The sequence below is a fragment of the Syngnathus acus genome, chromosome 16 (genome assembly GCF_901709675.1).
Source record: "Syngnathus acus chromosome 16, fSynAcu1.2, whole genome shotgun sequence".
In the NCBI taxonomy this organism is placed as follows: Eukaryota; Metazoa; Chordata; class Actinopteri; order Syngnathiformes; family Syngnathidae; genus Syngnathus; species Syngnathus acus.
The window spans coordinates 8606477-8616501 of record NC_051101.1 but is presented as its reverse complement, the minus strand read 5'-3'; positions in this window follow the sequence as shown (position 1 = coordinate 8616501).

The window sequence follows — 10025 nt, the reverse complement described above, 5'->3', positions numbered from 1 at the left end:
CTGCTTTAAGTCGATTTTAGGCAAGCAATTGCACTTTAATGATAACTCACCAAAGTTGATTAGCTTCAAGACAAATACTGTATATAATGCAAGATTCGCTCACTATGTTGCTTACACTCTCATTTTGCTTGTAAATTTAGGAAGCGGTCCACATGATCCTCTTTCATCCCCTCCGGTCCTCCTCGTGTAATAAGGACAGAAATACCACATACATTAATAACCCAATCGTGGTTTGTTAATTAATTGTAGAAAGTACTTGTTTGAATTCTAACCAGCCCCCGCCAACCCAAATTACACCAAAAAGAGCCTTGTGAGTGTTTGCTCCAAAGACAGAAAATGTTTAAAATTAAAATACCTTAATTATGTTTATGATATATTTAAAGAAAAGTAAATGCTAAATAAAAGTTCCAATGTTGCGACATTTCACCCTTTTGGAGAAGTAGCCCTGCAATAACCCTTTTTTTAAGAAGTCCAATTTTCTCAATGTATTTCAATGGGCATCAATTACGTATCTATGGATTTTCGCAGATTATTGCTATTCTCTGGCCGGGAAGTATTTTATCCATATTTCAAATGGGATTTTCATCATAAATATGGTTAGGAAGTGTGTGGTCCTTTGTAGCCCCTATATTGCTATAGTGAGTTGATGGCTGTGCGAAGGTCTGTGGCCTACTTTGATCTGCTTGAGATTGTCCAGTTCCATCTAGTTCAGCCACATCGCGAGGTGTGCGGCTGATTTAACATAATCTGTGTGAGACTCTTTGGAGCGTGAGTGTCATTTAACAAAGATCTGATGGTAGATGCGGTCAGAAAGGTGAGAACGCCTCAGGCTAGTGATTGTATCATTACCCACTCCAGAAAAAGGATGTATACTTTCAGCAACCTTACTCATGGGAAGACATACTGTACATCGAATGTGAAATATGCATGAGAATAACTCGATTCATTACCCACATGTGCCATCTTCCTTTCTTCCTCTTTTTCATCCCTCTGTTGTTCTCACATACACACATGCACAAACATAATCACACGTGCCTGCACAAAGATATGCCTGATATATGATACAGTCTGGCGCTATACGTTGGGGGTAATGATAACATTTATGAGCCTGATGCTTTTTCACAGAGGAGCGCTGTAGGTTATTGATGAGTCTCCCTGTGTACCATTACTTATGAATGAATAGAAAGTCAAAGAGAAGACAGAGCGATAGATGAAAGATGGAGGTATGGATTTTATAGCCACATCTCTTGAACCACATTTCATCAAAGCCTGCATTCAGAAACCTTACTTGTCATAGACCCGACTTCTGTATTTCAATGCGTGGGTCTATTTTAATACGGCACAGCCACTTTTTTTTTTTTTATGAGTATCGCAATGATGGCTAGCGAGAGAAGAAAGGAGACGGTGATTAAAGTAAATGAGTGTATGACAAACCTTTCGGCACCTGTTTGCACATCCATCTTGTCATGCAAGATCAGAATCGGGTAAGACTTTAAGGCTGGGATCTCTCATAAAAGATGGACGCCGGTCTCAATGTGAAATTAATAAAGAAATCGTAAATTATATAAAATGGTTTATCGGTTCAAAGGCTCCAAAGTAAAGATACTGTTGTCTTTGCGACAAGAAAAAATATTTGCTACCAAAAACTATTGACAAACGTCTTTACAACCCTTTGCAACCTTGAACTCACTGTGACGAAAAAACGACATTCGCTACATTCGCAAATCTTCGCCGCTTAGTTGGATGGATACATGCTTAAATTAACTACTTTGAATTAGACACGCAACAACACCTCTAAGTAGTGAGACTCCAGCATTTCTTAACACGATACACACTTGGAATTGCAATGGAATCTTCTGGTGGTGAGAAAATTGCTCAACATTTTGCTGTTTCATCTTGAAGCTTCTCAAATCACTGTTGAACAGATAAGTGGAATATATCTGTACACTTCGAAGTCTCATTCTATCTCGCCTTTTAGCCAAAAGAAATGCAATTAAACACAGCAAAGTCCCAGCTAATTGGAAAATATATATCTACTTTCATGTACGTGTTTCAAGTCAGTGGGGCTGCATATTACGAGTGAAGTTAATCACACTATCTACTTGTTAATTCACTTTGATGAATTGCAGACGAGAAAGGAAAAAGACAAGACGTGCAAAAGATAAGTATGTGGGAAATGTAATTTGATATATTTCATCAGAGGCTGTTATTTATAACAATAAAATCAATCAGTTTTCTTTGTTCAAAGTATTTGGCTAGCACGTCTGCCTCATGATCAAGTGTTGTGGTTTGAATCGCATCTTGAACCTTTCTGCGTAAAATGTTCTTGTTTTTTTGGGTCAATTAAACACAGACATGATTTTCCCCACATAAAAAAATGCAGCAGTTTTAGCTTTATTGAAAATTAAATTGTCCATAGGTGCCCTGTGATTGACTCCCTACCAATCAAGGGTCTTCATTATCTCTTGCCTGAAGCAAATAAGTTTTGGATGAATTTAAAAATGGATAAAATCGTACTATTCTGCACTGACATTTGTCGCTGGCTGTCAAATCACCTCATCCAACGTTGTGACTTCAATACATAAATGAGCTTGCCTTCCCTGAGTGCATGTTGATATGCTCATTGGTTGACCCTAATTTGTAAGGGTCTGTTAGGCTTCCTTCTTTGTGGGTTTTGATGCAAAAGATGAGCAGTTGTTATGCATTGCAATCGTGAACTACACTTGTTTCTTCTGTCCCTTAACGAAGGACTGGATTTGAGAAAAGAACACTTGAACACTTCAGTTGACTGAAATGAAACTGATGTTGTTCCACTTGAAGTTGCGTTCAATGCTCAGCGAATTCCAGCTTGAGACTGTGTTACAGTATTCATTTATGTTTCTTGCTGCTCTGATACGATGGTACTGCGTGTTTGTAGCTAATGGTGCCTTCACAAATGCTCACCAACCTGGGGTATAGATAAGTGGTGTTCAGATGCGCTATTTTCTGTTCTTAGGACTCACAAATCATTACAAGGGCAAATTGCCACTTGTCCTCCAGCGTACAGGAAATAAGATTGTTGTTAAAATGGGGACCACAATTGGCATTGGCACTATAAATTTTCTTAAGCAGCTAGAATTGTCTGAAAAGATATTAAGTACAGTGACAATTGCTTTAAGTTGGCAACACTGAAAACAAGCTTGTTCCCTTGCACTGCCAACACATATGCATATCAAAATAAAAGCAGTGCTTAGTTAAAATTTAATTTTTTACTTCATAAAGCTGAGAGGGCCACTCACACCATGAACAGGCCAGATTTGCCTTGCAGGACTTACATTGCCCAAATGTGCTTTAAACCTTTAAGTTCATCAGTAATTATGAGAATTTTCTGCTGTTATGTTAGTAAGGTACATTCAGATGTGTGACACGTAATGCTTTTAAATGCTCCCACAATTTTACACATTTGATGCATTATGTTTTTCATCACTCTGTCAACCACATGAGCCAAATAAACGTTTCAATTTATTTGTATGAGATAGTAAATATGAATTTAGCTCAGGCTTTTTTTTTTTTTTAATGTGCTGTCTACATTTGTGCAGTTTATACTAACCATTGAGAGTAAACATTGTATGCTACATTTCATAGGAAGTAAAAATGATCTGTTTTGACATTAAGGTTTATTTTCATTTGTACCAAAACATCATGCAGCCCTTAAAAAAAAAAAGGAAGCTTTCAACTTGACTATTATGCGAAGTACTTCTACGTGCTCCTCATTAGCCTTGAAGGACAGTTTTCAGCATTCCAAAAAAAAAAGAAAAAAAGATTTTGTTAAAGCACATAAAACACTTTGTCGATTGTGGGGAAAAGTCATGGCTTGCTTTTTAAAGTGACAATAAAACGGGAACTGAAAAGAGAATTTTTATTCTGTCAGATTCATTCTAAGAACGTGCCAATCATGTTGCACAGTCAAGGTTATTTTACTTTTCAAGCATTTTTGCAATGCGTGTTTTCTTCTATTTCTTTTTTTTAAATGAATAATAAAGGTGATGCCAAAACTTCCATCATCCATCCATCTTCTATACCGCTTGTCCCTTGATCTGCTAAAATACTTGACTTAATATTGTATTGTTTTCACCAACATCACACAAATGTTAAAGAATATCAAAGAGAGAAAAAAAGAATGGCTGTGCCTAATTGCTCTCAGTGGGAAGTAAATAGTTGTAAAGCAAAGCAAAGAACTGTTGGTGTTATCATGAGACAATGAATTTTTTTTTTCAAGCAGAATGGAGCTGAACTTGAGGCAAGAAAAGCATCAACTGACAAATCCGCTTGCTTTTTAGGATTCTCAGCCCTAAAACAACTCCTTCATGCTCCCTTCTTCCCTATTGCCTTCTTATTTATCTCTCGCCTTTGGATCTCCCTTCATGCCGAGTCCCCCGCCTCACTTTCTCTTTTTCCCCCCTTTCCTTTAATTTTTTTTTTCTCTTTGAATAATTTACTGCAGCAGGGGAGGGTGGAAGTACGTTTATTTTGAGTGTGTTTGCGCTTTAAACAGAATGCTTAATGATTGCCGATGGGAAAGAGACTGCATTTATGTTGAGACCTTTTACATATACTGACACCCGTAACAGACAGGCAGGGCCAAGACTGTGTGCATGTGTGTGTGATTGTGTTGCGTTGTTGAGGCATGGGGCTTTCACCACATGCTCAAAAAATCGTGAATCTTGAATCATGATCCACTATCACGTCCGTGCTAAGAAAAAAACTTATTACGCTGTGTGTGTGTGTGTGTGTGTGTGTGTGTGTGTTTGTGTGTGTGCGCGCGTGTGACTGTGTGTTTGTGTGTGTCTGTGTGAATGTGTTTGTGTGTGACTGTGTGTTTGAGAGAGAGTCAAAATGCCTGCTGTGTGCATATATACCTCCATCCTCGATCAAGGCGAGGCCTTTGGGGCACCCCCTCACACTCACTCGAGTGATTTGAAAAACCTCCTGATGAAATTCACAGCTTTCAAAGTGTATGTCTTCCATGCGATTACGATATTTCCATAAATGTGGAAAAAGCTTTGAAAACTCTGGCATTTTATTTTTCAGGAGAGGCACATATTGAATTTTACAGTGGCTTTTGAAAATGTTTCTTACTCCCTATACAGTGTTTTTCGATATGGAATGTTCTACTTCGTGAAGGTCATTGAGGAAGTGGAAAGTGACTGTAAAACACTTTATACACTAGAGTATAGCAAAAGTATATTTGTCATATTATTAATATTTGGGCAAAAACACTGGAATTGGTTTCAATATGCATTAGCATTTTCTTTGGTTATGTTAAAATTAATTGATTAATTGGTTAAAATATAAAACTTCCAACATCTGTATTTGCTTGAGACATGTATCGCAATTTGGCACTGACATTAAACATAATGCAGACATTCAAAAGTGTGCAAGTTCAATTTGCTCTTGGTTGTTTAAATCTAATCTAAGATCACTTTGACCATTTGTGAAGTAGAATTTATGACCAAATGGTCTTTATAAAAACTGGACATGAATAAGGCAAACTGTTGTGTCTTTTGTATCCTGAACTTGTAGTGAACTATCCTTTGTTTATCACTTAGCTTTAATGCTCACATTTTGTTTAACATATTTTCGGTTTGAATAAAGGAGACACAGACATACCAGATTATTTTAACATTTTAGATTTTTACAAAATATTGACTCCAAAGCTTTTATAACAGTCCAACAAGACTTCCCTTACAAAAGCACATGTTATGGAAAAGTGCAAATTTAAGAGTAATCTGTTTAGGTTGATGATCAATATATAAAGATAAACCTCGGAGGAATTAATATTTTGAATGGACCAGATGCAAGCTGTATTTATAGTCCTTTAGCGTGTGTGTGCGCGCACGTGTGCGCCTGTGTGTGTTTTGAAATCATCTTTATGCTAATCCAGTTCCCCGCTTTAACAATCTAAGTGGGGAGAAGCATTTGCATAACTAGCTAGTGCAATGAACAACAGGGGGTCTGTGAGGCACATATAGGACGGCATGTAAATGCGTGTGCACGCGTGTGTATGTGAGAGAACAGAGCTTTCAAAAGACAAAATGTCAGTCTTCTACCTCGTTTGCTCTTTCGTTCTGTCGTGTTTAGAAGTGGGTCTCTGACTGCTGAATCTCATTTACGCCTTCAAAAGTGTGTAATCTGGAAGGATACCACACACTTTTGCACATAAACACAACACTTCTCAGGGGTACCACATGAATCTGAAAGAGGTTCTCATGACTCGACTCAATAATTTTCCCTTTATTAAAAGATGGAAGCAAATATCAATATAGTCTTTTTTGTCATCATTGTTTTTGTTTGTTGTCCATGTGTAGTCTTACTTGTTTGTTTAGACCATCAATCCTGACTCCCAGAAGGACTCTTGGAAGGCACTCGTTGACACAAGCTTATACAAACTCACAAACACGCAGACCGCTCGTAGCCACTGCTGGCACCACGCCATTCTGTCTGGCCCTGTCTATTTGTGGGGGGCAAACTGTCTGCCCTAATCAGTGCCAACATGTCGCCTATATGTACGATGCTCCAGGGGGACCTGTGTGTGTGTGTGCACATTTGTGTGCGTGTGTTTGTGTGTTTCCGTCTGTTCAGCCAAACAGGCGACCCAGTGACCATGTGGGCACAACAGACCTCATTACACTTGCGACCCTAATACCATTTCAGATGTCTACCAGGTTTTTATGTGCATACTAAGGCAAACCGATAAATATTAACCTCTGGGAGGCTTGAAGAATGTACAGGTTAACGCAAATGCATGGAACACTCAATAGGAAGTATAAAGTTACCGTCATTATTCTTCATGTACCTCAAAATTATTGATTTACCTAAGAAGGAAATATTCTAATAGGGGCTGGTGGGAGTATATTTAAGTCTAGTAAAGTACTGTGGACTATTTGATCTGAGCAGAGGAGGGGGTACATCCTGGGCAGATCACCTTTCAAATGCAAGTCAGATATAGCTGACATAAAAGCGCACTCTGACTCTAAAGGTGTAACCAGGTCTCCTACTGGCTAAATTGTTCTTCAATATTTGCCAATTCAAGCACCCCCCACACATTTCCTTGACTTCAAGTTAATCAAAACCTCGGCCAGATTGTCATCTATGTTTTAGACGAAAGCATTATATGTGTTTGAAATACATACATTTACAGCGCAAACAATCCTCATTTCCGAGTCTGTGTCTAAACATGAAAGCTTCGGATTACTGTGTAGAAGAAAATTCTACATTTTACCCAAAGACATTCATGATGGCAAAGTTTGGGGAAAATTGTAGTTCTATTCAAGAAAATTGATCTCACTCTCTTCTAGCTTGAATGGGTGGTTCAATTGTTTTTATGTGAATAAGCATATGATTTTCCCAAAGCCTAGTTTTTGCTCTGCACATCTCAAAAGGCACAAATTGGTCTGTCTCCAAAGCCCTATAGTGGTAATTGGCCTTCTCTCTTATCATGACTGGCATTTGCACATATACTGACACTCTGGTACTTGTTGGCATTTGCCGATGAGGTGGAAGGCCAGCATCATACACACTCCCGCACCCACTGTAGACACACACAGTTTGACATGGGTTTGCAAGACCGCACATTCATACACAGGGGGGCTCAAAGGTCTTTGTCATTCACGTTAAGACTTCAAGAGTTAGTGTGTTTGTGCGCGTGTGAGAGATCTTGTCTCCTAGTAAGCAGCAGCATTGGGAATGATTGGAATGAACGCACTCGGTGCACACTGACACTGTGTGTCTGTGTGTGCAATGAGTAGAGGCCTCAGCCAGGTTTCCTCAGCCTCCACTTGCTTGGTGCTTGGGAGATCAGCAGACCAGACACCACTGGAGGTACTGAGGACTAAGCAAAGCTTCAGTGACAAAAACAACGGACTGTTGTTTTGTTGGCCGAACATTTCACAGATCCACAGATGTCCTCTGTATATTGGCAGGTTGGAAGACGAGATGCCAAAAACACCAGACATGAATGTAATTCTCGATTAGTCAACTTCAAGCTGGAAACTTCAATGGCAAAATTATTGAAGTGTATTGAAGAGAGAATAAAGCAGCCATTTATTGTACTACTGTGTCCGGCCACGCTCTTTGACTTGTGAGTGACAGTGTGGATGAGGTGCTTCCGTGAACTTCCCCCTTTCCTAATCAAAAACAATCCTAGATATCCTTAACACTGAAATAAAGCAGTCATAATGACAAAGCTACTATCACCACTGACCCACCATTTAAAAAAGGACTTTCTGTCCGTTCAACCCTAAAACATCAATTAACAGAACCATTCTTCATTTGAATATGACTGATTACTATGCAGCTCCTGCTCTTACATATTCAAAATGGGGTTCTCAATCCAATTAAATGAGCAATGTGCTGTAAAGGCGTGGGCAAACATGATTGAAGGCAGAGCTTAGGATGACAAACAAGAGCAGTCGGAGGAGATGGAAAGAAACCTTGCTGTGAAGTTAATGGAAGAGTGTATGATCGCTGATGGAGCAATATGTGGAGGTGTATGTGCAAGGAGCAATATGAAAGTCTGGTTAGGATTTAAGTGGCTAATAATAAGTTGACGATGAAGTTTTATTGCAGTTGTATATGCTTGCAGAGACACCTACGTACATTTATGTGCTGTTCGTGTGGGTGCACTTTAGTTTTTTTGTATGTGGTGGTAAGAATGGTTCAATATCATTTTTACTTGAAAGCTAAAACAAATACACATTAATTAAGTCAACGCAGAAATATTGTCCATCTCTTTTAGAGGAAATGTTTTCTGTTGTGTTATGTTTAATCTTTGGTTATTCTGATGGTTAATTGAAAGGAAGAAATTTAGCTTGGAATGCTTTAAGAGTAGTTATGGAAAATAGTGATGCCTCCATAGGCTAAAGATATCACGTACAGCTCTATACAGGGATCTTTTGTATGTCTATAATTGTGTATGTACGCCTTCATGTGCCCTTGGTGCAAAACCCAATCAGTGTCTCCAAGATCTGTGCTCAGGAGCAGCCTGATGCTGTTCTGTCAGACTATCTGTCTAATGAATGCCGCGACGTCCCACCGGCTCTCTAAATATGTGCAGTGAAATGAGGTGAAACACGGACCTTAATTAAAAAGTGAAGACCCACGAAGATGTGATTAAAGCAACGCTCCGCGGATTATCGTGACGAAGTGTCTCGGAAGGCATACAAAAAAAGTAAAAGGGTGTGGTGGGGTGGGGGTTATTGTGAGTGATTAAAGTGCTGCATTCTGTCTTTTTACTTTTCATCATATTGCTTTATGCAGAACAACTGTTTTATTCAGTTTTCTTCAGAAATCTCACACAGTTTACTCCACTTGTATTTGTCTGATGTTTATGACTTTACTGAGTCAACTAGAATAATGATCTCTCAAACATCACTTTTGTGATTGACTGACACCAGTTAGACCATCCATTTTGTCTGATGGAGGTAACAGTCTAGTTAACAGTCGTTAGCAGTCTACTTCATCATTTTCATTCGAGTCAGCACTCGGTGCTAATGACTCGTTTCCTTTTATGGACACTGCACTGTTAAGCATCCACCATGATGTTCTTATTAATAATATACGCATTGATCGTAGTTGTCTCTTTCGCATTTTCCTTTCAGTTGGTTTTGCTTACTGTGCTCAGCTTGATTTTTTGTTATGAGTACTCGGACTTGTGGTGGAGGTCACTCTAAAAGAGTGTTGTCATCGGTTTCTTATTGTTATGTATATGCAAAAATAGGTTTTATATTATAGCTCTTAATAGACAAGAAATCAAGTTTTCCCATTACCCCCACTCTGACCCTATGTCTTATTTCCTATGCCTTCTATGCCACTGCATGATTTTCTCATGACCTGGAGTGTGTATGCAAATATCCTCTATATGTTTCAACATCTGGTTAGCCAGTCCATGGTTGTCACTTCCTATATCAATCAAATCTTTTCAGTGTATCATGCATGCTAAGTGGGATTGCGTGAGATAAAACAGAGATGGATACATACCGCTTTCC